The sequence below is a fragment of the Callospermophilus lateralis genome, chromosome 1 (genome assembly GCF_048772815.1).
Source record: "Callospermophilus lateralis isolate mCalLat2 chromosome 1, mCalLat2.hap1, whole genome shotgun sequence".
In the NCBI taxonomy this organism is placed as follows: domain Eukaryota; kingdom Metazoa; phylum Chordata; class Mammalia; order Rodentia; family Sciuridae; genus Callospermophilus; species Callospermophilus lateralis.
Genome location: NC_135305.1, coordinates 182,266,682 through 182,292,650, shown reverse-complemented (window position 1 = coordinate 182,292,650; position 25,969 = coordinate 182,266,682). Strand labels below are relative to the sequence as shown.

General features: G+C 44.5%; 1 protein-coding gene across 1 annotated transcript in view; it reads left to right on the top strand.

Moving 5' to 3' along the window:
* Positions 1-10,012: 10,012 nt before the first annotated feature.
* Positions 10,013-25,969, top strand: part of Rftn1 (raftlin, lipid raft linker 1) — a 202,728-nt gene continuing 186,771 nt past the window's right edge. Inside the window, exon 1 of the mRNA XM_076842179.1 lies at positions 10,013-10,305. The gene's annotated coding sequence lies outside the window, so the exon portion shown is untranslated. The remainder of the gene's footprint in view (positions 10,306-25,969) is intronic.

Sequence of the window (25,969 nt, the reverse complement as noted above, 5' to 3'; positions counted from 1 at the left end):
AATAAAGCTCCCGTCTGAGTCTGTTTTCTCCTGTAAGGGAATATTACAGGCTGGGTGATTTATAAGAAAAAGAGGTTTATTCAGCTCCTAGTTCAGCAGCTACATCTGGTGGGGCCTTGCTGGTGGATGCTCTGTAGTGCAGGGCATCCTATGGCCAGAGTCTCCTAGCTCAGGTCTCTGCTCTTCTTAAAAGGACACTAGTCGTATTGGAATAGGGCTCCACCCTTACGGCATCATTTAACCTTAATGACTTCCTAAAGGTCTCACTTCAAAAAACAAACAATCAACAATAACAACAAAACCAAGCAGGTTGAATTTCTAACCACTTAATACCTTACAAGGGGGATTCATTCTCCAAATGATTTTTGTGAGAACATTTAGACTGTAGTACCCTTTTAAAAATAAATATGCATGTGGTCTCAAAATGGGGGTCAACTCAGACAGAAGAGCACCCAACTTAGTTTTGGTTGATAGTGGGAACAAGTAGCAATGATCAGGGTCGGGGAGGGAGGAGATTTTGGGGGCAATTTTGGCTTTAGATTATTAACTTTGCCCTTAAGAAAATAATCTGTCTGACACTCCGATGTTTGGGGGTTCACAGGCATTGTTCATTTTCTTATATTTTTCTATAGAACCAGAGACTGAGCAGCATGAAGTCTGGAAGAGGGGGCAGGAATCAAGCTTCTGAGAAGGTCCTATTGGAACAAATCATTTCTGATCCTTTTGTTATAGTTCTTTGTTCCTGATTGCTCTGGATGGCTGTTGCTGTATCACTAATGACCCCCAAACACAGCGGCCTAAAGTAGCAATAATAATTTTATTCTTTCTTATAATTTTTGTAGTCAGGATCTGGGGGAGCCTGGGGTGGATGGTTCTGGCTCAGGTCTCTGAATCCAGATTTAAGGCCCTGAGGGACTGGGGTGGCTAAGGGCTGGCTGGGCATCTCTTTCTCTCTCTTTCTCCATGTGGCCTCCAGTCCTCTCTGTGGTCCCTGTGTGGACCAGTTTTGGAGTCCTCGAAACATGGCAGCCTGGAGGCAGTTGGATTGCTTGCACGATAGCTGTTTTGCAAGTAAATTCCAGCTATCTAGGTGTGACTTTCCAGCCACAGAAGTCACACAGTTTTACTTTATGCAGCATTACATTGGTCACAAGAGTGTCACAGACTGCCCAGATGAAGGAAAACAGAATTAGTCTCTATCTCCTGAGAAAAGAATGAGGGCCTGGAAGAGCATATGAAGCCAGAGACACTGCTATGGGCCATCTTTGGAAAACAGCCACTGCTCCAGCCTGGTTCGTCAGTGTCCCCAAGAATGCTGTGAGCTATCTTAAAAGTGTGTTTGTAATTTTCTTTACATCTTAAGGCGACCAGAGCCCATCTCTCTGGAATGCAATGGAAACCCTCCCTGGCTGGCACACTCTTAATTACCACAATGAAATTTACTTATGTCCTCTCCTGCTGAGAGTCTAGAAGTGGGATTATAGGAAGGACAAGGGAGCAGTGTCTTTGGGATTCAGCATTGCTCTCCTTAAGATAATCAGTATAATGACCTTGAGAGGAAAGGGGAGTTGAGAATATGGCCCTCTCTTGTTACTTCTTGACTACTGAGGTCCTGTCCTGTCTGACTTAATTAGCTGTCTTTTCAAGAAGTGGCAACACTTGTAAAATATTGATAATTCCTTAATAATAGCATTAACAACGATGCTTGATACTAATGCCCAGAGAAGAAGGCAGATGTTTCAGCCTGGCCTACTGCCATCCAGCTGTTCCTCAGCCAGGGCCGGATGCCAAAACCAGGATTTTAGCCCTGTTAAAAAGCCTCTCATGCACTTTTCCCTGGCTGCCAGGGTTGTCAGCCTGCCATACATGGGTCTGGACACTCCCAGACTGAGAGAAAGGACCTCAGCTGTGATTGACAGAGAGCTCTACTCCAAAACCCCCATTTCAGCCTAGTAGAAAGTCGACTAGACAATGGGAGGGAGGAAAGTGGGCGGAACCATGACACTCAAACCTTCTAAATGCTTTAGCAGAGGGATCAGAGAGCAGGAGTCAGGAGGAGGGAAAGAGTGGGCTTTGCAAGATACCTTATTAACCCAAAAGGCAAGCAGAGGCTCCTGGTGTGACTGGACTCACTTGCCTACTTATTCATTCAAATCTATCCATTTGTTCATCGTATTATTTTATGAGCCAGAGTATTTTGGGCAACAAAGTGACTGGATCAGAACCCTCAGTGGCTGGGGAAATAAAAGGAGAATAAATGGCTATGTAGACAAACCTTAGTTAACAAAGCCTTGCAGGGAAGCGTCCCTGTATATGGAATCATGCTGGAGGGGATGGAGGATCAGGTATCTAGAGAAGTTGTGCTCACCCTTAAGATCCTGAACTGTGCCTGACAGTCATGTGTTAAATAACTCCAGGTGGTGTTTCTCTGTGTGTGCACTGGAAAGAGTGGGAGGAAGCCCTCATGTCTGCTGATCATCAGTGTCAACCTTCAACTGTCAACTTCCCCCGTGTTTCAAACACACACGTTTATGTCATATTTACGTAGTAGGTACTCAGAGGCGCTGGGAATAAAACTCACCTTCTGCTTCTGTAAGCCCATATCAGAGGATGGGAGAGGTGACAGAAACTTGTAACTGGTCAATTCTAAGTTTGGTCTCAGCTGCCCCAGAGCTGTGCATAAGTTCTTGGCTAAGGTATGAATAGGATGTACTGCCCCAATCTGTGTCATCCACATCCAGGGTGGTATCCTAGGGAATCTTCACAGCATCTGGTTGCCTGTTGGCATTTCATTCTGCTCTCTGCTGTAATATCCCTCAGGTCTATCACTAGGCTTGTTGGGCAGGTTTCTCAGGTAACTCCCCTGCTTTTTGCAGGACAAGAGAGCATCTTGCTGCTTTTGTACCTTCATGGGAATCTTTGTGGGACAATTTAGAGTCCTTTAGCACTTCTATGGTCCCTTGGGTCACCTCAGGGGTCATCTATGTCTCCCCGATATGTTGGGGGGGAGGATCCAGGGAACCCTGGGGGCTTCCTCAGATCCCTATCTTCAGCTGCAGTGGTCACTGTGAACTCTGTCCTCTGATTCCTCAGCCGGCAAGACTGTGGGTTTCTCTCCAAGTTTTGGCACCCTGTGGGGCACTAATTGAGGCCTATCCTTGGTGAAAAGCCATAAAAATGTGGACAAACCTCCCACTGATGTTTCCATTTTCTAAATGTCAATTCCTGTCTAGGTTCTGCCTATTTGTAGTTACTTTCCACTGCTTTCAGAGAGTTGTGCTTTAGAGTTTCTCTGTAGGATAGTTGGTTCAATACAAACTACTCTGAAGCCAGTGACACTTGCTGCCCTTTCTTTTGAATAAGCCATAGGGGAAGGTTATTGGCTCATCTTTTACTGTGTGCTCCCTCCTGCTTCCCTTCACAGCCTTCTCTCCTCTCTGCAAACTGGATGTGTGTTATTACATCTGAGAGAATTTGTGTGTGGGGGGGGCCTCGCCCTCCCTCACACCCTTTTTTTCTTTCTTCTTCTAAATTATGAGTTGCCTTAGGCATGTGAAACCTTTTGAGACCTCCAAGATTTTTAAAAAATCATTCCTCTAAAACAACCATTCCTAGGACATAGATGCCATATAGTTTAGGTGGTTCCCAAATTGATTGTAAAAGAGGAGAAATAACAGGAAATACTGGGATTGTAAAGAATATCAATTTGTACTTCCAAAATGATTCCTCCATAGCAGGCATAAGACCTATGCTGAGTGATGGTCCGGTTATGATTCAGCGTGAGATTGAGTGCCTCCAAAATTTCAATCAATAGTTGTAATTATTTAAGCCTCTCAATTCATTGATTCATTCAAGTATGCTTTTCTCATTCAACAAACATTTAGAGAGTGCCTATTATTTGTCAGGCCTTGTTCTAGGTGCTAATTATGGAATGAAAAGTTTCAGGTATTAGCAAACTTTAAAGAGGGAGGCAAGGTAGCCTGGATTCAAATTCCACCCACTTTTTAGAATGAACTTGACACTATACTGATTCCGTTATTTTAAGGTAGTTGAAAGAATGAAGAAAGTACAAAATTTGGAGTCAACTTAAGACTAAGTTCCAGTTAGGCATTTATTAACTGTGTCACTTAGGGAAGTCTCTCAATTTCCCTAGGTAGTATTTCATTTTAGGTCCATGGATACCTGTTGAGTGTGTATTGTGAAAGCTTTTTGAGGGCAGGAATAGTGCTGGCACATAGCAGGTCCTCAGTAGAAACTTGTTAAATGAGGGAGTAGATGATAGCTTTTATTGCTGATTGGGTTACAGGCTTTTCTTACAGGGCACTTGGAGAATTACTAGGATTCCAGGTTATGTGGGAAATGCTTCTCTAATTGGGTCCCTCCGTTTGGCCTTCCAGCTCCCATATAAGATCATGATGCCTTCCAGAAGGCATCATGGATTCTAGTAGGGTATACCAGTTAGGATAGGCTAGGTTATGCTGCAGAAACAAACAATTTTATAGTTTTAGTGACTTACAAACAAGTCATTTCTTATTCATGTTATATAATCAGTACAGGCCAGATAGAGGGCCCAGCTTTCTCATAATCACTCACTAACTTTGACTGACGAGAAGCTATCATATGGAATGTTGGCAGAGGCCTTACTAGAGGGAAGAGAAAGGCCTGAAGATACTGTCCAGTCAATTAACTAATCATTGGGGAATGATACATATCAATCCTGCTCATAAGTCATCTACCAGAGCTAGTTACAGCTTCTTGCAACCACAAGGAACCAGGAAGCAATTACCATGGAAATGGAGGAACAGAAATAATTGGGGAACAGTATAGATGACAACCACAGTGCGGCCTCATAAGGGAGATCCTGAGCTGGTCCATCCAAACTCTTCTATGTTCAGGCCTGATGTGAAGAATCATGAGCTTCCATCTTCTTACTGCCTCTTGGAGCTGCAGGGCTTTCTCCTCCATCTCAAGGACTTGTGGACATCCCAGCTATTACGTGAGTGCTGAATCCGTGGAATAGAAGTTACTCTTTCTGCATGGTCCACATGCTGCTGCTGATGGAGGTCATTGCCCAGTGTTAGTGGGAGAACGGCATGTGCCCTTCAGTTGAAGGTCTATAGTGCTCCCTCTAGGCAAGTTCCCAGAGCTCAACAGTTGTGGACAAGACTCTTTAAAGATAGGGAGGGATAATCTTCACTTTCTAGGGAGTGGTGGGTTTCTGAATTCTGACACCAGTCAGTTCCTGAGTCCTTGCAGTCCCTCCCTAGTGTCATATCCCCTCTGACTTTCCTTGCTCCCCTTTCTCTAGTCTGGCAGCTTTTATGAATTCTTGGAAGGAATATGTATACAGGATGGTAGGTGGATATTGGAAGGATAGGAGATACGATAGGGGACAGTGGTTCTGCTTGATTTCCTATTTTTCCATATCTCTTCATTTTATATTTGGACCTTGACTTTAGAAACTCATAAGCCAAGAGTTGGACTTTTATTTTTCTGGTATTTTTATGCTAACTCTCCCTCATGACAACATTGTGTTCTCTCTCTGTCTACATTGGTGGGAAGAGGGTCAGTTAGTACAGCGCAGCCATCGAGCAGGAGGAGAGGTGGTGGAAGGAGACTATCAATCAATACATCCAAATAACATCCTAACATTCATATAATGATTCCCCCCATAATCTCTTTTTTTGATAGCTGTAGAATGTGTGTGTGTGTGTGTGTGTGTGTGTGTGTATCTCACCTCATCTCTAATAATTTGTTCACAAATCCAAGTCTACAAATGCGTCTCATGAGTGGACTAAACCATGAAGAAGGGTGGCTATGCATGGCTTCTGGCAAACCTAGCCAATTCTTCAGGCGGCTGAGGGAAACAAGGCTGCAAATAGCAGCGTGCTTCACACAATATTCCTGAAATTCAGTCTCTAATGGCTTTTTGCTCCAGAGAGCAAATTCTCTCTCAGCCACAGGAGGGCCCCTGCTCCCTGAACTGCCTGTCTGACTCAGACTGGGAATTCAGAGGTAAAACGAGGAGTGGATTCAGGAGCTGGATAATAATATAAATATAAATATATATATTTTTGGTATGGGAGTGAATGGGATATTTGGCGGTCATCCAACATTCTCAAATTGGTGATGCCTGGGTGTGGCATTTTCAAAGTATCAGTTTGACTGTACTTTGGACAAAAGTCCCTGGCCTTGGCAGATCAGCACATATGCAGAAAACACCCTAACAAGCTCCCTGTCCCCCATCCTAATTCACACTCCCACACCACTGAGGGAGTCAAAAGCATGTTTTGACGGTGGCACAAGTGCATCCTGCTCCAGGGATGACTGGGGTGGAACTAGCTTGCCAGGGCTGTGCCTGTCATAATGAACAAAGGGCAGGGGACTCCTCTAAAATCCCTAGTTCTGGGGCATAGGAGCCTCTGCCATCGTCTCCTTATAGGAGCCATTGTTACCTACCCTCTGTGGGGCAGCTTCTGGTGACCGTGTGGTATAAAGGGCCCAGCTTTCTCATAATCATAAACTGTGATCTCACTATGGCTATAAACGCATTTAAAATATATATATTTTAAAATTTTTTTGAAATATTTTTTTAGTTGTCAATGGACCTTTATTTTGTTTATTTATATAATGGCACTGAGAATCAAACCCAGGGCCTCACGTATGCTAGGCAACTGTTCTACCACTGAGCCACAATCCCAGCCCATAAACCCATTTAAAATATTGACTGTGATAATAAAGATGAGTAACTCTTGTTCCTCTGGAGTGTAGATGGGTTGACTTCTCTCTTTCCAGCCCTGAAACGCTGTCATTCAGCTGGGTGGGTATAGGGTCTGGGTTTTGTGGTCCTGGAAATAAACAATCAGAACAATAATTCTTCAAGCCCCAAAGCTTTTGTTGAACTCATTTTCTGCCATATGTTGTCTTTGTTCTCTATAGAATAATGGGGAAGGGAGTTATTTTGAGCTAAGTTGGGAGTAGGGCAGACCTGAGTTAGGTGAAATTATGAGGCTCGGCATGGGTTGGGGTGAGAAGAAGGCAGGCAGAATAGAAGGTGCACCGGAATTATCCTTCCTTCCAAGTCTCAGCACAGCTAGGATGTAGCAAATTTGCTCAGCGGCTGGTACCCATGGCCTCAATCATCTCCAGAGCAGGGTGGTGCTGCTGAGGCCAAGAAAGAATTGCTCCAGCGGGGGCTCCTTTAACTGAGCTTTTTATAAGAATTGTACAGTCTGGCCACGGTTGCTCCTCGCACTTGCCTAGACTGGCTCAACTCCTCTTCTTTCCACGGGGGGTGTGAGGAGAACCAGCTTCCCCATTAACTTGGGGCCTGCGTTTTATCGATTTTGATCACTCGGGACCCCAGTTCTGGGGACATCTGTGACCTGTCGTGCAGTAATAGCTTGGTTTTCCCCGTGTTCGGCTCCCTCCCCAAGTACTTAGTGTTAAATCATAGGGGGAGGAAGTGTGAGCAGAGGAAAAACAGCACTATTACATGACCCCTGATGAGACCGCTGTGATAGAATTAAAAGCTGCCGCCCTAGGACATTCTAACAGATGACATTGTGAGGTTGCCAAGGTAACCCACCAGGATACAGTTCCAGCATCTTTGGGGTTGATGCTGGGTAGTCGAGGTCAGTTAGAGGTAAGGCCAGGCTGCCCAGGATCTGTTCCCTGGCTGGCCGGCCTGTGGCAGCCAAGTGGAAAAATCAAGGCAGCTTTCTCTACGACATAAGCAAATCCAGCATTCAGCTCCTTGCTGGATATTCCAGGTGAAAGAGAACTGGAATTGCTGAATGTGGGTTACACAGAGCTTTAAGAGAGCTGGATGCTAATGCCTCATCCACTTAATTCTATAATAGCTTACTGAACACCTACTATGTGCCATATAAGAAGCATCAGGATATCTAGGAAGAAAGGTCTGGAGTTCTAGAAAATCCTCAAAGATGCAGATCCAAGCAGGGAAATAAGTCATTGAGGACAATTATACACCATTAGTATTCAGGAAAATATTGAGTGGAAAAAAATGGAAACAATCAGAATAGCTTATTAACCTCAAGGACCTGATGTTTAAATAGAAACCATGCACCAAAGTACAAGTGTGCACAAAAATCTTATAGAGTGGGAATGATTTGCTTAAATCAACTACCTCCCTAAACTATAATCACATTATGTGACACTCCTTCCTTTCTTTCTTTTTTTTTTCTTTTTTCTTCCTTTATATACCCAGTGTTGACATGTGAACTACTGGTTAACACCTATAAATGTTGTTTTCTTTCTTCAGTGTAGTAGCCATCAAAGGATCAGAAAGACTTCAGAGAGGCCCTGAGAGCAACTTGGGGCCTCAAGCAGGATCATTAAGTGACATAAAGACGTCTCCCTTTGACTTCATCAATGGGTGTTCAAAACTATTAATGATGTCTCTGGTCCATGTTCCCACACACTATTATTTGAACCTGGGTGTAGGCTGTCACCTGGTCTTATCATTTTCTCTAAAATGGCAAACTAAAGTGTGTATGGGGGTGGGGAAGGAGAAAATCAGGGTAATGCTGGTGAGTGACACCAGAAAGTGGTGGGTGGGAAGGGAAAGGGGGAAACAACACCAACCAAAACAAAACCAACAACAACAATAACAACTACCATCCAGTGATGGACAGAGGGGAGGAAAACAACTGGAATGGGTACAGGGAATATCTCTGAGAAACTGTGCTAACAAGACAAGTTATTAAAAACAAAATAGTGCTTCCTTACCCCCTGAGGGGTGTTATTAGTACCAGAAGAACCTCATTAAAACACAATAGGGCCTAAACCAGCCCTCCACAGCCTGCGGTGGGGGGAGGTTCAGATGCCTAAGGACCCCTCTTAGCCCAACCAGAAAATGGAGATAATTAACTAAATTATTTCAGCCTTCTTGTTCCAGCCTCTTTATAATAATAATAGCTAAGTTATGGAGTGCTTCCTAAACACTTTACATTTAATAACCCATGGGGAAGTGCTATTTGACAAATGAACAGGCCCAAATCAGTCACACAGGAGTAAGCAGAGAGGCCGGGAAACCAACCCTGACCATTTGGCTCTAGGATTCCGCTCTTAACCACTACACGGTAATTTTGCTTTATTTAAACAGTTTCAAGAAGAAAATCTTGCCGGACGTTGGTGCATGCCTGTAATCCCAGCGGCTCAGGAGGCTGAGGTAGAACAATTGCAAATTTGAGGGCAGCCTCAGCAATTTAGCCCTAAATTTAGTGAGACCCTATGGTAAAGTAAAAAAAAATATATATATATATATAATGGGCTGGGGATGTAATTCAGTGGTAAAACCCCTCCAAGTTCAACCCCCAGTAACCCCATAAAAAAGAAAATCTTTTAGAATGGACCCAATGCCTCACATCTTCATTTTGGTAATGCAGCCCTGTCCTGGCATTTTATGTCGTCTCCCTGGGCGGCCTCAAGATGCCAGGCTGATGATTCCCAGATAGTCTCAGACCTGTGAACACCTGGAGTAGGCAGAATAGCGTTCCACCAGGGGACCGTGGCATTAATCCTCTCCTGAATCACCAACACCCAAGAAAGAACTTGGGCAGCGCTGGAGACGCGCCCACCTGTGGAATGGGGTTCAGGAATGGTCCTCTCTTAAGGTCTCCCCTTCCCCCGCCCTCAGGCAGCTGCACCTGGATGACGGTCACCCTTCTAGCATCCTGATTCAAATCTTGGGGGATCCCACTCTCCCAGTTGCTCGCCTGACCCTGACCATACACGACCTTGGTTAGGAGGGGTCGAGAGGGAGGGTCGGTGAGCCTCGGACCCCTGGGTCGCGAGGCGGCGAGGATCGCTCACAGCTTGGCCGCGTGGATGTGGCGGCGCAGAACTCAGAAAGGGCGCAGGACGCGGAGGGGGCGCTGGGCGGGCCCACTGCTCCCGCGGTGGCTGTCAGGGGCCGCTTGGCTTCCCCTGAAGATGCAGCGCAGCATATTTTGCACATGAGTTCAGAGGAAGAGGAAGTGTAGCCGGCGGACGCGCGGCGGCGGCGGCGGGGGCGCGTCGGGGCTGGAGCCGGAGCGCGCCGGGCGCAGGGCGCAGTGAGCGGGAGCGCGGCGGCCGCGGGCTCCGGGGAGGGACGCACTCACTGATCGCCTGAGGGACTGACACTAGAGCACGCCGCGCCACCACCCTCTGCCCCCACCCACTGGCGCCCACGTCCTCCGTGCGCCGCCTCCTCTGTATGGCACAAACTTTCCTCCCGGGACGCAACACGCTGTCTCAGGGAACCCGAGCCCGCGCCTTCTCCGTCGCCGGTCGCGAAAGGTAAGTGGGGACACAGTAGGTCTCCGGGTGTCGGCGTGCACAGGCCCATCCTTTTGGCCCTGCGGATCAGGTCCCCGGCGGGCAGGGCGAGCCCTCGTGGCACCTCCCTGCAGGTTGTCCTGTGCTGGGGCTCCGGAGCTGCCAATTGAACCTCCCTGCCCCAGGTGGAATGGGGACGGGGCAGATCGATGGGGCGCCAGTGTCTCGGACCAACTTTTTTGAAGGAAAAAAAAAAATCTCTGATGCTTTGTAGAGAGGCACTCGGGAGTGGCCAGTTGGGGGTCGTGGGCTTTGGGCTCTCTGGAGCGCCTAGGAAGGACGCAGAAGGGGAGTTCTGAGGCTACAGGTGGGTCCGGAGTACACTGCTGTAAGGGTCCTCAGCAAAGGTCAGGTGTTGGAGCACAGGTTTTCTGAAGTGCGCCGGCCTGGGGTGGGGTAGGTGGGATAGGGCGGCGTGGAGCTGCACCCGGCTGCTGCTCTGCGTGCGCCCTGGAGGTGGGCTTGCTCCCAGGACAGAGGCTGTGGATGAGGGAAGCAGACATGCTGCGCGCTCAGAAGAGGGGCCGCTGCCACTGTAGACACAGAGAGGTGGAGAGTCCCTGGCACTCAAATGGGGATTCCCCCCTTTTAAGATTTTTTTTTTTTCTCTCATCCTAAATCACTTTCTTAGGTGCAGGGGACACTTGGATGGGTTTGAATCTGGGCGGGGAGGAGGAAGCCGGTTGTCATACACGCCCATCTGAGTCCCAGGCCAGGGTTGGTGCCCTTCACCTCAGGTACCGCTGTCTTTGGCAGGGAGAAACCGGTGGAGGCCAAGGTTCTAGACCCAGGCACGCTCTCTGCTGCCTCTGTTGCTCTGGCTCAGCTGCCCTGTGTAGCTGTGGATGGTTCCCAGGGACACTGGGTGGTGTCAGTGAGTTTGTTTGGGGGCTTAAAAATAAACAAGCCAAAAGTATTTTTTTTTTTTAAGTCTGGCACAGATCTCTGCATGTGTCTGCCCTGGTCCCCAGCAACAGCCTTTTCTTATCGTCAGTACAGCAGTTTTCAGATGCTGGGTGTGCAGTCAGACCAGGGCGTCTTCCAACCCCTGCCATCGTGTGTCATCTCAGGATAAGTGAGGCCTTGCCAGGAAGGAAGCTGGTTGTAATGTGAGCGACCTCTGGGCCTGTGGGTAGGGCCACTATGCACCCCACGTGCCCCAGCCGCTGGGATTCTTAATTTGTACTTTTGAACAGCTGAATTCCAAGGAAGTTCAAGTGACCCCAGATGTCACAAGCCCCACAGAGGGGTTAAGCAACAAGCTGTTTGGGGCTCTTTGGTGCATGTGCACTAACCTCAGTGAAATCACTCTAACCTCAGACTGAGCTCTGCATCCTCTTTTGCCTTCAGTGGGGTTTCTGGCCCTTCTGAGTAATTCCAGCTCCAGGACTGGGACATCATCCTCTGGCTGCATTTGTATAGCAAGTCCCTGGGTTGGTTTTTCTTTGTTTGTTTTTTTGGCTGCATGGACATGGGGCAAATGGAAGCGGAGTATTGTGCAATTGGCTAACAGGTTTGATGCAGGAATTGAAATAGAATAAATTGGGGATACAAGTCAGTGAGTTCTTTTTCTCCCTCGAGAGAAGGAATTTTTGGCTTACATTCAAATAATTGCAATTGCTTTGTCTGTAGGGAAACAGGCAAAAAATATTTGGCATGAGTGATATGGGTTCCTGTAAGCTCCTTGTTCTTCCACTCTTTGCTTCTCCTCAGAATTGAAACTAGGTGGTCTCATGGTGTGATGGGCATGGTTACCTTGCTTGGTGGACTAAGGGAAGGGCACTGTGACTCTATTCCACCGCTCCCCATCCCATTTTTAAGATACAGAAAAGTTATAAGAACAGCGACCACCCCAATACGATACCTTGACTCTATAATTAATGTTTTCTGATATTGACATTATTACACATCTGTCCATCTGCTCCTTTACCCATCTATCAGCAGTTTATTGTTATATGCATTTTAAAGTAAATTATAGATATTGGCACAAGTCACTTACAAACATTTCAGCACACATTTTATGAGAGTTCAATCATGATTTTCTTAAGGTAAAATTTATATACATATAATGAAATGTGCTGATCTTGAGAGTGCCATTTGCAGCATGTTTGACAGAAGCAGGCACTTATGTAACCCTAGTCCCTGTCAAGACAGAGAACATTACCATCACCCCAGAAAGTTTTTTCATCCCCTTTCCCAGTCACTTCTTGTCCCCACTTTATCCACACCGAGTACTGCTGTTTCTTAGCATAGATTAGTTTAACCTGTTCTTGAACTTCATATGAATTGAATTATATCTAAGTATGATGCAAAGCTCCTTTTACTCAGTATGTTTTTTAAGATTCATGCATGTTGTGTATATTGGTAATTTTATCTTTTTTACTGCTGTGTAATATTTCAAAGGTATGTCTGTACCAACGTGTGTTTATTTATTCCCCTGTCAATGAACACATGGGTTTTGCCCAGGATTTTTTTTGTTTGTTGACGAGTATTGTGAGCAACACTGCTTTGAACATTTGTGCACAAGTCTTTCCAGGGGCATATGTTCTCATTTCTCATGGATAAATAGCTAGAGTGAATTGCTGGGGCCCAGAGGAGGTATATGTGAACCTTTTAGAAAAATGGCCAGATTTTTTTTCAACATGATGGTACTATTTTACAGTCTTATCAGGAAAGAACACAATTATGAGATTTTGGAAAGTATATCACAATCCTGTTTTCCTATCTCAAATTCAAGGCCATGGTTTGATTAGTGTTCTCCTGGGGCCAGAGGGACCCAGAAATCAAAACCACTTGAGACAGTCTGGAACATATTGTTTTTGTAGGTAGAGGGGTTACAAGAGTCCCTGACTCTGCCAGGAAGTGGGTTTAAGCTTAAATTATTGCAGACAATCTGATGAATATTTTATCTTTAGAGATCTTCGGAGAAGGGAATTCCATTGGGGAATGTACCCTTGGTTGTGAAAGATTGATTGAGTGCTTTCTATAAAAAGAAAAATAACCCCCAGGCCCCACAGAATTCCACTAACTTCTGCTTAGAAACTCTGGCGGGATTTCTGGCCTATTGGTCTTGTTGATGTGAACTTGGTGGAGAGTCCCCTTGGGTTTCACCAGTTTGGGCAGCAGGCTGTTGAAAGGGGTTGTGTTTGTTTTGTGAGACAGGTCAGATTTGGCTTTTTGAAGGCTCATAGAACAGCTTTCCTGTGAAAGTGATTTGGCCTCTCAGTGAGAAACATGGCCTGTCAACACCCTTCTTATTATCCTGGCTGAGAAAATGGGCCTGGCCCCCTCAGGTCCCCTTACACCTTAATTCCTCTCTGTGGGGCCTGCCACAGAACCTGACCTTGTCTGGTTCAGGAAGCAGGAAGTCAGCCTCTCTTCCTGGTGGGACCCAGCGGATGAAATTTTTACATGTCCTCAAGGTGTCCCAGTGCTGACCAAGCTTTGCAGGGGCCAGATGACCAACAGTGTAGTCTTATTTTTTCTTTTTTAATTTTTTAAAAGATCTTGATAGATCTTTATTTTAAATATTCATTTATTTATATGTGATGCTCGGAATCGAACCCAGTACCTCACACATGCTAAGCAAATGCTCTACCACTGAGCCACAACCCCAGTCCCCAATAGTGAAATCTTGAGATCTTATACTAAGTTTGGGGACTGTTCCACTCAACCTAGTACAGAGAGCCTATCACAGGGCCTGCCAAGGTTAAGGGCACAATCACTGTTGGCTGAACAACTCACGGTGCCCATCTGGGCCATTGCTCTCTGGAATTTGACAGTGGGGACCAAGATGTTAGGGACCCAAGATGAATTTTACTAGAGGCTACTTAACCCTAGCCTGGGACACAGGTGTTTGGATCTAGGAAAACTTTGCCAACTGTGAACTTGCGTTGTTTAGCACCATTCATTTTTTAGTACAAATTTTGTGATTGTTATTAACAAAGTAAGTATGACTTGAAGTTGCTGAGAGGTTACTCTCTGCTGGGCCTGTTGGGAACTTATCTGCATTATTTGAATTTAATCTTCCTGAGAGGTGAGTACTGATGCTGTTTTCATGTTAGCCTTGAGGAAACTGAAGCTTAGCCAAGTTTGTTTGCCCTAACTTCACATTTTCGTGACCTTAAGGGGAAAGACTGTGACATTCTGGTTTCACGAATATAGAATCCATCTACAAGCACAGAGTTCCAGATACACAAAGCCATAGTGTAAGAGAAGTGTCAGCCCGTTAGTCAGAACAAAGTTACAGGAAATGGTATACTGAATCACTCTCTTTAGTATTCTTTTTCTTTTAAGGTTGCAGAGTTTGATGAGGCCAGGGCCTATGTAGAAGTACTAATTTGGGCCACAATTTAAGATATTGGTTGATTAGGATTGTGATTTTATTGAAGGAAAAAAAAAGTTGTTGCCCAATTTTGGGTTGAAGTGTCTGTAGTTGAGCTGCTCCAAACACTACCCACTAGCTATGAGTGGCTATTGATATGTGTATATAAATGAATTAAACTTAGACAGAATTAAAATTCTCTTCCTCAGTTTCACTAGGTCCAGAGTATCTAGTGGCCACCAAATCAAATAACAGAGACTTGGAATATTTTTTCACTACCAGAAGCTATTTCATAGTGCACCCCTATAGTAGGCATTTCGTATTGTAAATTAGTACAACCTCTTTGGAAATCAGTATGGAGGTTCCACAAAAGACTAGGCATGGAACCACCATATGACCCAGCCATACCCTCCTAGGTATTTACCCTAAAGAATTGAACTCCGCATACTATAGTGATACATGTATACCCATATTTATAGCAGCCCAATTCACAATAGCCCAACTATGGAACCAGCTTAGGTGTCCATCAGTGAATCAATGGATAAAGAAAATGTGGTGTATATACACAATGGAGTTTTATTCAGCCACAAAGAAAAACGAGATTATGGGATTTGCAGGAAAATAGATAGAACTTGAGACCATTCTGTTAAGTGAAATAAGTCAAACTCAGAAGGTCAAGTGTCATATGTCTTCTTTCATATGTGGGAGCTAGAGAGGAAAGAGGAAAAGAAAGGTGTGTGTTGGGGAGTAGTCTCATGAAAATCAATCGGAGATCAGTAGAGCAAAGGAACCAGGGGGAGGAAGGAGGGGAGGGAAGAGAAAAATACTGAGGAATTACATTGGCCAAATTATATTGCTATATTGTGTGCATGTACCAATACGTAACAACAAATCCCACCGTTATGTACAACTCTAATGCGCCAATAAAAGATGGAGAAAAAAAAGACTGGCAATAGCCATGGCTAAGGCTTAGGCTATTTTTCACTGAAAAAGAGAGAAATTTAGCTGATGTTTCTTTTATGTTTACCTTTTAAAGGTTTTGTGTGTGTGTGTGTGTGTGTGTGTGTGTGCGTGCGTGCGTGTGTTATAATCTTTCTTCCCATGCGCATTCAGTTTTTGACATAAATTTGAATTTCCCTGTTCTCCTGGGCCCCCCAAAGGGGCTTTCGTTATAATCATTGCATATTTTATCAGGATGTGTTCTCATAAAAGATCAGTACAGCGGGCGAATGATAGCCACTGCTTGAGCCCTGCTAATTCCTTGCTCTCCAAATAAGGATTCAGTTTAGCTTTTAAATATGCATTTGTGTGACTTGCTCCCTACCTGGGCTGAATTCAGGAAGAAAAATCACTCTCAGCGGGCCAGAACCAAAGAGCTAGGAAATCAGGTCGCATTCTATGGTGATGGCTACCTGCCAAGACAGAGATGGGAAGAGACTCCATTTGGGGTACTTAAAGGCTCATTTGGGGTTTTCCTGGGTCTGACCTGCCTTGGGAGTGCAGGGGGCGATGGAGAGGGTTGGCAACCTCAATGTCCCAGTTATACTGCGGCTTCCCCCTCCGCTGTGGGTTTCACTACTCTAGAATCTGGTTCAAAATATGGGGTGTCAACAGGCAGCAAGACCAGTCAGAGGTGAAAGATTGACACAAGCTATGTTTGGTCACTTTGTGTGAGTGATACTAACCAACTCAGGCTGTTTTATGATCTGGACCAGAAGTTTCCATATTTTTTGACTAGGAAGCCAGCTTCCTTTTAGTGACAACTTGCTTTGGCTTTTAGCCCTGAGTTTGTCCCATCAGAAGCAAATAGCTTCGATAGGCAGACCTCCTTGAGGGTCAGAATTAATATTTTACAGATGATCACTAGCTCCTGGGATGTGTGGGTGTGTGGGTGTGTGTGTGTGTGGGGGGTGTGCATGTGTGTATGTTGAAACTCCCTATTTTGATTTCACCCTTGTCCTGAGGACTCTTCAAGTGTTAAGGAATAGCTCTGTGATTCCTCAGACTTTGGGACACTGTTGTTACAGATCTTATGCATAAAGTTAGATAAGAAGAGATTGGGTTAGTCATGGATTCTTATTAGTGAAACTCGATCGCATCGTGTATGACCAAATTTCAGAACTACAAAATACAAAGATATCAGACGGTTCATTTAAATACTTTTTTAATTTTGTTGTTTGGAGAGGTTTGGAGGATTTTGAAGTGTTTTGTGATACCTTAGAAGCACCTTTTTCGTACAATTATGATGGATACAGGCCTAAATAGGTTAAAAGGACTCTTTAGATGGATAGCAAGTAATGTTCATATATTGCTAAAGTGGTTAACATTTATACCACTAATTCTGTGAGCCTGAGCCCTCTTAAGCCCTGTCAAATATTAACTCATTCTACCTCATATAATCCTTACGCTACAGTCATATCCATTTTACAGATGAAAAAACCAAGGTTAAGGGTTGGGGGTTATGGCTCAGAGGTAGAACACTCACCTAGCATGCGTGAGACACTGGATTCCATCCTCAGTGCCACTTAAAAATAAAATAAAAGTATTGTGTCCACCTATAACTAAAAAATAAGTATATATATATATATATATATATATATATATATATATATATATATATATATATATAAAAAGGTTAAAAGGCTTCTTCGAGGTCACATAGCCAGGAAGTATATTCACAAGGTTTTGAGCCCAGGCAGAATGGTTCCAGAGCCTGTGTACCTTGTGCTGGACTGTTAAGAAAGGGAACTTGAAGCCAGGTGTGGTGGCTCATGCCTGTAATCCCAGCAGTTTGGGAGGCTCAGACAGGGGGATGTGAAGTTCAAAGCCAGCCTCAGCAAAAGCAAGGCACTAAGCAACTCACTGAGACCCTGTCTCTAAATAAAATACAAAATAGGGCTGGGGATGTGGCTCAGTGGTCGAGGGCCCCTTTAATTCCTTGTTACCTCCATTCCCCGCCCCCCACCAAAAAAAAAAAAAAAAAGGGAACTTGAGCAGCACTGGTGGCCAAGGGTGGTGGGGCAGGAAGAGATTCAAAGGCTGCTCTTCATTCTTTAGTAGCATTTTGCCTACTCCCTAAGGGTGTTGACTGAGTTGGCCTTTATTGTGTGTCCATGAGAGGGCTTTGGGATGGCTGTGATAGGGGATGAAGAGGGTCTGCTTTCTGGTGGAGAGATGTGGTATTGCCAAAAGCTCCAAGCTGGTATATCCAGCTGCCCACTAAGCCCTTCTAATGAGATGCAATGAATGTGGCTAAAATCAGCTCCTGGCTTCCTCAGAAGATGGCCATTCCAGCTTCTGCTTGCTCAGGCAACCCGCCCTGGAGGTATCTCAGATGCCCTCTGTTTCTCCTCCCATATTTCCAATCCATCAATAAATCCATTTTTGGAGTCGGGTACCTGGGATTGAACTCATGAGCACTCAGCCACTGAGCCACATCCCCAGCCCTATTTTGTATTTTATTTGGAGACAGGGTCTCACTGAGTTGCTTAGTGCCTTGCTTTTGTTGAGGCTGGCTTTGAACCCAGGATCCTCCTGCCTCAGCCTCTGGAGCCCCTGGGATTACAGGTGTGCGCCACTGTGCCTGGCTTAATAAACCCATTTTCTTACTTTCAGAAGAGACCTAGAATTTCTTTGCTGCTCCCACTTCTACTCACTGGCTCTGGTTCCCCACTGCCATGTGGTCATGGCCAGGTGTCTTCCCCATTGGTCTTCCCCGCTCCAAGCCCTGCAGACTCCTAGCTCAGTCCAGGTAAAGCCAGAATGTTTCCAGCGGTCACTGTCAGCGAGGTTGCAGGATTGGCCTCCCCAGCAGCGTCTGCCTTCCTTTTGGTGGACTGGCCAACCTTCAGCAGGCTGAACTCCTACAACCCTCGAACCCCTGCTTGTTTACGTTTATACTACCTTGCGTGACCTCCACACCTTATCTGGGGCTTGCTCTGCTGTCTTCGGGGTTTTACTTAAATGTCCCCTGGGTGAGGCATCCTCTGATCCTCCTATTTTTAAAAATTTACAAACTTCTCTTGGGATTGCTATCTCTTGCTCTCCTTTTCTCTCTGCTTTATTTTTCTTTTTGACATAACTTAAAAATTAAATTTCATTTATTATTTTTATTTATTTGTCTATTGTTTATTTCTCTGGTCCTGAAGGTCAGGCCCATGAAAGTAATTTTTTTTGGCTCTTTCGTTTTACTTTGGTATGGCCAGCATTTAAAACAGGGCCTTGCAAATACACGGAATGCTCAATACATATTCGTTGAATGAATGATTGACTTAGGCAGTCCTGCCAGAACTTAGCCTTGAAGCAGGGTGTAATGGTTAATTTTCTTTCTTTCCTTTTTTAAAATATTTATTTATTTAAGTTGTAGTTGATACATTACGTTTATTTTATTTATTTATTTTTATGTAGTGCTGAGAATAGAACCCAGGGCCTCCCATGAGCCAGGCAAGTGCTCTACCACTGAGCCACAACCCCAGCCCATAATGGTTAATTTTCTATCTGTTTGGCTAGGTTGTGATCAAACACCAGGTTACCTGTTGCTTTTTAAATGTGATTAACATTTAAATCAACAGACTTTGAATAAAAGCAGATGACCCTCTGTATGTGTGTGGGCCTCATCCAATCAGTTGAAGTCCTTAAAAGTCTGAGGACCCCAAGGAAGAGGAAATTCTGACTCCATACAGCCTTTGGACTCAAGACTGCAATATCAACTCTCCCCTGGGTCTCTGGCCTCTGTCCTTATCTGAAATTTTGGATTCTCCAACTCCTACAATCACATAAACCAAATTCTTAAAATAAAGATGTTTGTTTCTTTCTGTCACTATCTGTCCATCTACCTATCTATCTATCTATCTGTCTATCTGTCTATACACACACACACACACACACACACACACACACACGACACATGCATATACATCCTGTTGGTTCTGTCTCTCTGGGAACCTTGACTAATCCATAGGATCCGGAGGAAGTGAAGGGAATGTCAGGTGAAGGTTCCAGTGGAGGTAGAGACATGGTGTTTGAAGGATTCTGGGTGCATATAAGAGTTAGCAGCAGGTTAGTCTGACTTGACTCTAGGGTTAGCAATGAGAGACAGGACTGGACAGGAGGGAGGTTGGAGTGAGACTGGTATCAAGGCCTCCAGGCTGAACAGCAGATGTGATGACACTCTCTGAGAAGCCACTTATGTGGTACGTAATAGTTCATCTGGCAAAAGCTGGTATCGGAATTAGATGAGTGAGGAGAATCCAGAGCCGAGGGAAGTTTGGGATGATCCTGAAATGTCAGGTTGGCTCAGGAAACAGAGAAGAGGAATCAAAGCATCCTCTGGCCCAGGTCCCCAGGCCAGTTGTGGGGTGAGGATGGTGGCTGGAGCAGACTGATACCTGGGGTTTTGAGCTTGGACGTTACCAGGTCAGTGGTGCTGCCTATGGAAAGAGGAGGAAGAGGAGGCTTGTTGGGCAAGGTGTCAAGTTCTCTTCAGGGCATATTCTGGAAGTATATGGTCTTTGGGATGTCTGTCTGGAGCTGGAGAGGATAACAGTCTGAGGAGGGAGATGGAGGGGTTTTGCTTAGAACAGTTTTCGGTTAGGGAAGGAGAGGGGATGTGATTGCTAAGGGGGAGACCATAGCATGTATGTAATCTCTTTAGAACATACAACAATGCTGTATATTGGTGGCACCCAAATTTTGCAAGCCAGGACACTGCAGAAAGTCACAGTAGGGCCATAGGATGGTTTCCAACTTTAAGAGAAACCCAGCAATATCTGTTAAGATAGCACCATGAACGTGAGGTGGTTCACAAAATTAGAGAGCACCACGTTTCTCTTGATGACATTATATCTTTGTGAAGTGGGATTTTGGGTGATCACTAAGAAAATCACTGTGGAACAGGAAACAAGGGTGCTAATGTCCAGTGTGACTTTAAGGTTTGAGAAGCTGTGCAGAATCCACCTTCTAATTAGTAAGTGTTCATGGTTATTTAAAAAGGAAAGAAAATATTTTCTTTCAATTAAGCATACTGTTTTTTCTTTTCAAGATCCCACTAGGTTATCAGGCTATAAACAAATACTAAGTTGTTTAGACTTCATTCTTCAATCAGAGGGACTTTTAGGTACTTTTGTAGCCTGGGGTACCGTGAAAAAGGTACTGAAACACGAAGATCACCATGCGCTGAGAATGAAGGTCTCAGAATCTGTTCTCTGTTGTTTTAGGTGTCATATATAGATACTAAAAGAGTAAATGCAGGATTACAGAGAAAGGGTATAGGGCTGTGTCCAAAAAGTCTTATTTCTGCAAAAAATAAAAGATGTGAAGCAAATAAGGTAAAGTGTAAGCATGTGTTCAGTCCAGGTGGTGGGTACATTTTCTGTACTTTCCATATGTTTGAAGTGATTTATAATTAAAATAATTTTAGGAAAGTGAGCCAGGAGGAGGTTTAGAGGATGGAAATTCAGGGGTGTGCCTATGTTTGGGAGGATGGCAGAGGAACCCCAGGAAGGGGCATCTGAGGTAAAAAGATTCAGGAGATTGGGGGTAGTGACCCAAGGGACTGACCTCTGCTCTATATCTCTTATCCCTGAATGTGGGGCTCATGAAAGATCCTGGGACCCACTGAGCACTGGCTGTCAGGACGGAATTGGGAGTGGGATAAGACTAGGTTGGCTCCTAGAGAGTTGATTCTCAACCCTGGCTGCATGTTGTCACCTGGAGGTTTATAGGTCCTGGTGCTCTGGCCCCACCCTCTAAGGCCTGGGCATCAAGACCTTTAATAGGTCTCCTGTGATTGAGAACCATAGCTGCAGCCCAGGGTGTCTCAAACTTTATTATGAGCCAGACTTTAATCACTCATTGTTAGAATGTAGATTTGAATTCAACTGGTCTGGGTGGGGCCTGCAAACCGAACCTACATTTCTAATGCTGATGGTGCTGGTCCTAGGGACTACAGGTGGAGTAGCAGGTTCTGAGAGGGAGCTGTTTTGTGATCTGAGACAGCAGCAGAGCAGAAATATACTCAGGATCCCCCACAGAGATGTTGTTAGGTTGTAGGGTAGGGATGGGAGTGGAAAGCAAGTGTTTTCTTTTTATAATGTAAACACCACTTGTATTAGATGTCTTTTGTTATGTAACAAATTACTCCTAAACTTGGCAGCTGACAAGTCTGCTCTCCACAGCCCCAGTGCAGCTCTCCTATAGGAGCAAGACTTTTAGCATAAACTGTCTGTATAACATCTATCTGAGGCTTAAAACAACAAACATTCATCATCCCACTGGGTCTCTGCTGTGGTTGCACTCAAGATGTGGGCTGGTGAGCTGGGCGTGTGGAGGGGTGGTAGAGCAATTTGCCTGATATGTGTGAAGCTCTGGGTTCCAGCCCTAGCTTGGGTGTGTGTGTGTGTGTGTGTGTGTGTGTGTGTGTGTGTGTGATGTCAGCTGGGCAGTAGGTTCTCTTGCACCTAGGTGGGGTCAAGTTAATGCTGGCTTTGCAGGAGGCCTCTCTGTTCCTTGCCTTGAGGACTCTCCCTAGGACTGATGGACATACTGACCTCTTAATATGGCAGTTGGCTACCCCCAGGGCAAATGATCCAGGAGAGAGAAAGGTAGAACCTCACTTTGGAAATCACACTTCATCATTTCCACAACATCCTAGGAAACCATACTCGGTCATTTCCCTAGTATGCTACTGGCTAATGAGTAGGTTGGCCCTACTAAGTGTGGGAGGGGACCACACTGGTTGTGAATACCAAAAGGCTCACCAAGGCCATTGTTTTCAACTGTGAAAGCCATGCATGCTCAAGGTAGAGAACTTGAAAAATGTCATGCATGATCACATGACCCAGAGGAAAGTTCTGTTAACATGTGGTCTGTATCCTACTAGTTAAAAAAAGGGGGGGGGCTCTTTTATACAAATACATCCATAAACACTTTGAAAAGCTGGTCATATTATAATACCATTTAATATAGATCGTTCTTTACACTTGGCGTTGGATCATGAATGCTTTCAACGGGTAAATTTTTAGTTATCCTTGGGTTTCTTAGCCTTGTTTGCAGGATATCAAAATTTGACACCAACTGAATACTTGACTGAATTTTCAAGTTTTCATTTATATTTCTGGATTGAGATGTTAAGACTTCTTAATTAAGATCATCAGCTCTTACTTTGAGTGACTGAATGATGTAATAAACACATTTGAGTCTTCAAATATGGAATTTGAGTGTAGAAATGAAAAAAAAAAAAACGAGTTTGCCAGCTGATCCAGCATCATTGCATATAATTGCTCCATCTCTGGTTGCTTGTCATGAGCTGTTGGCATTTGTTAAAATTAGCTTTACAGGCTGCTTCAGATTACTGGCAAGTGTGGTAAATGAGGGCTCACTCTTAATGAAACTAATTTGTTTTTGAAAATATAACTACATTTATTGCCCCCATTATTTAAATGTGTGCATGCTTAATTGATAGGAAAAATGAACTTTTAAACTGAAGCTTTTAAAAACTCGACTGAATCACCTTTCAAGAAGGTGATCCTTTTGAAGTGACTTTCCAGTGTCTTATGAGTATCTTGGGAAGCAATTCCTAAACAAATTAGAAATGCTTTTAAAATAATAATTTCAACACTTAAAATGACAAGGGACATTGTGCCCCGTTGCTGTTCAGTGTCATCTGAAGTCAAGTCTATGGTGACCTGCTCTGTTTCATGTAACAGTGATTTTCTCCAAATGCATGTCCAAATGCCTGGGACTGTGTCCAGACTTCTGTACCCTGTGTGTCTGTTCCTTGTCTTTGTCCTCCTTTCATCTGGGACATCCTTGGCTACAAGGCTTAGCCTTCCCAGTTTTTGAGTTTGCTGATCTAGTGCCTGACTCAGAGTAGACCTTAAATTTTTGCTAATTCAGTGGCTGCATGAAAAAATTTGGAATGTGAGTTCCTTCCCTGTGGAGCTGACAGCGCCTTTGTGAAGCTGGCCCACTGTAGATTTCAGATTTGATTCACAAAGAATTTATTTTCCAGGATGTCACCATTTGGGGGATGTTTGCCTCCTGATCTTTGCAATGTCTGACATCCTCTCCTTGCAGTTGGAGTCTCAGAACCTTCTTCTGATTACCCTTTCTTCTTCCCTAGAAAGCATCCAGTTCCTAATTATCTTAGCCAATTTCTGCCAGAGAAGATGTATATTTTGACTCTCTTCCCAGTTTTCCCATAGGAATGGGGAAAGACCTCCTCTCTTTCTTTCTTTCTTTCTTTCTTTCTTTCTTTCTTTCTTATTTGAAGACTTCTTAGAAGGATCTTTTTGGTTCTGTGGTCCAACAGACATAGTTTCAGGGACATCTGTTGAGAAGAGGAATACATAAAAAGAAAACCAAACTTCTCTACAGCTGTGCATGAAAGCTAATCCAACAATCAGCTCACATACAATACAAGTAGCCTGATTGACTTGAGGTGTCAAGGTGAGGTGGCCATAGGAATTTGGAGGAGTAGAGATACAGGAGTTAAAATACTGGGGACTCTCACCAGATACAGGTGATTTTTGTTAGCACGTGTCCTTTATAAACAAGCAAAACCCAAAGGAGAAATAGCCAGTGAACAGCATAGTTGCTCAGGAGTCTGCCGGGTGCTACAAATGCCTCAGTGTGGGCAGGTGGTGGAGGGCCAGTTCATTGGTCTCTCCGGTGTAATGCTTTCCACCACATTGCTAGTGACAGCAGCACCTGGCCATCCTGCCCATGCAAAGAGAAGCATTGCTTATATACAGGGCCCCTCCACCTACCATGGCATCCTATAGCCCCACTCATAGGCATTTGCTTCAAACAAAGGAAAACAGCCACACACACACAAAAATCTTTACATGAATGTTTATAATCACTTCAAGTTGGAACCAAAATGTCCTTCCAAGGGTGAATGGCAAAATCAGGATCCCTGAATGCAGGCCAACTTCAACAGGTGCTCAACTGAGAGGCAACAGGCTGTGGTCATTTTGAGCAAACTTGGTGCATAAGTTACCTATTGTATAAATGAACCACTCCAAAATGTAGAGGCTTAAAACAGCAGTGGTTCACTCTGCTCAGGAGTCTGCAGTTGGGGCAGGGCTTGGTGGAAACAGCTTATCTCTGCTCCACATGGTGTTGGTGGCTTGCCTGAAGCAGAGGACCTACTTCCATGATGGTCTACTGGCAAGTCGGTGCTGGCTATGGGCTCCCCTACTTGTGGACCTCTCTTTGGAGTTGCTTGAGCTTCCTTATGGCATGGTGGCTGGGTTCCAAGAGCAGACATCCAAGAGTTAGAAAGTAGATGCTCTTCATCTGTTAAAGCTTGGGCCAGACACTAGCACTGCCAGTGTGCTAGTGTTATATTCTATTGGTTAAGCAGTCTCAAAGCCCAGACCCCACCTCTCAATATAGGGGAGTGTCAGTGACTTGGGAGCCATATTTAAAAGCCATCTCACTTATCATTTACCTTCTACCTTAATAGAGACAGAACCCTGAGGGAGACATATCTCCCTGAGTGGCACACCAGGGGTCTTCTGCCTGCACCCAACAGTACTGTTACATAGACTCTTACTTTTGCTCCCTTCTGTGACCTTCAAAAGTCCGTACCCATCCAGCTTCTGATGTGAGATGGTTTGGGAACCTGGCATAGTAAACAGTAAAGTTCACAAAACTCTACTATAACGTAGCATGGTTATATTGTATTTTCCCTTCTGGGTTTTTCTTACTTGTTTTGTGCATAGTAGGGACTATAACTTATATTTTAGGGGTTGGCAAAAGTCTTTCCTATTTTGACAGGTGTAGGGGTTGATGGGAGAATGCAGGGAGGAACTAAAAGGAACACATGTGTGCCCTTAGCAGGGTAGAGCCCACAACTCATGACTAAGAGGGACAAATTCACATTAAAGTTCTGATGGCCAACAACTGCTTTGTTTGTTTTCCTTCTCAGAGAGAACCATGCTTTAAAAGTATTTGCTTAACCAGAGTTGCACACACTCCAAAGAAACAGATCTCTGAAGTTTGAGACCCCACGGATTCAGGTCTGGCTGGTGCTGTTTTATCTTTGCTATTTCTGATCACATAGGTGATTTGCTCAGAGCCTTTTTAAGTCTTCTGATATCAAACACATGACCTTTGGGGTGAACTTGGACAGAGACTTCAAGTTTGAGACAGTCTGATTGAAACTTTAAACTCAAATTTATGTATTGGAAGTTTTTCTAATGCTTCTTGGTACCTACTGGCCTTCTGCTGTCCTCTACCGTTTCTGAATCTTTCTTACACATCCTAATTACATTCTTTAGAGAAGAAATTAAGTTA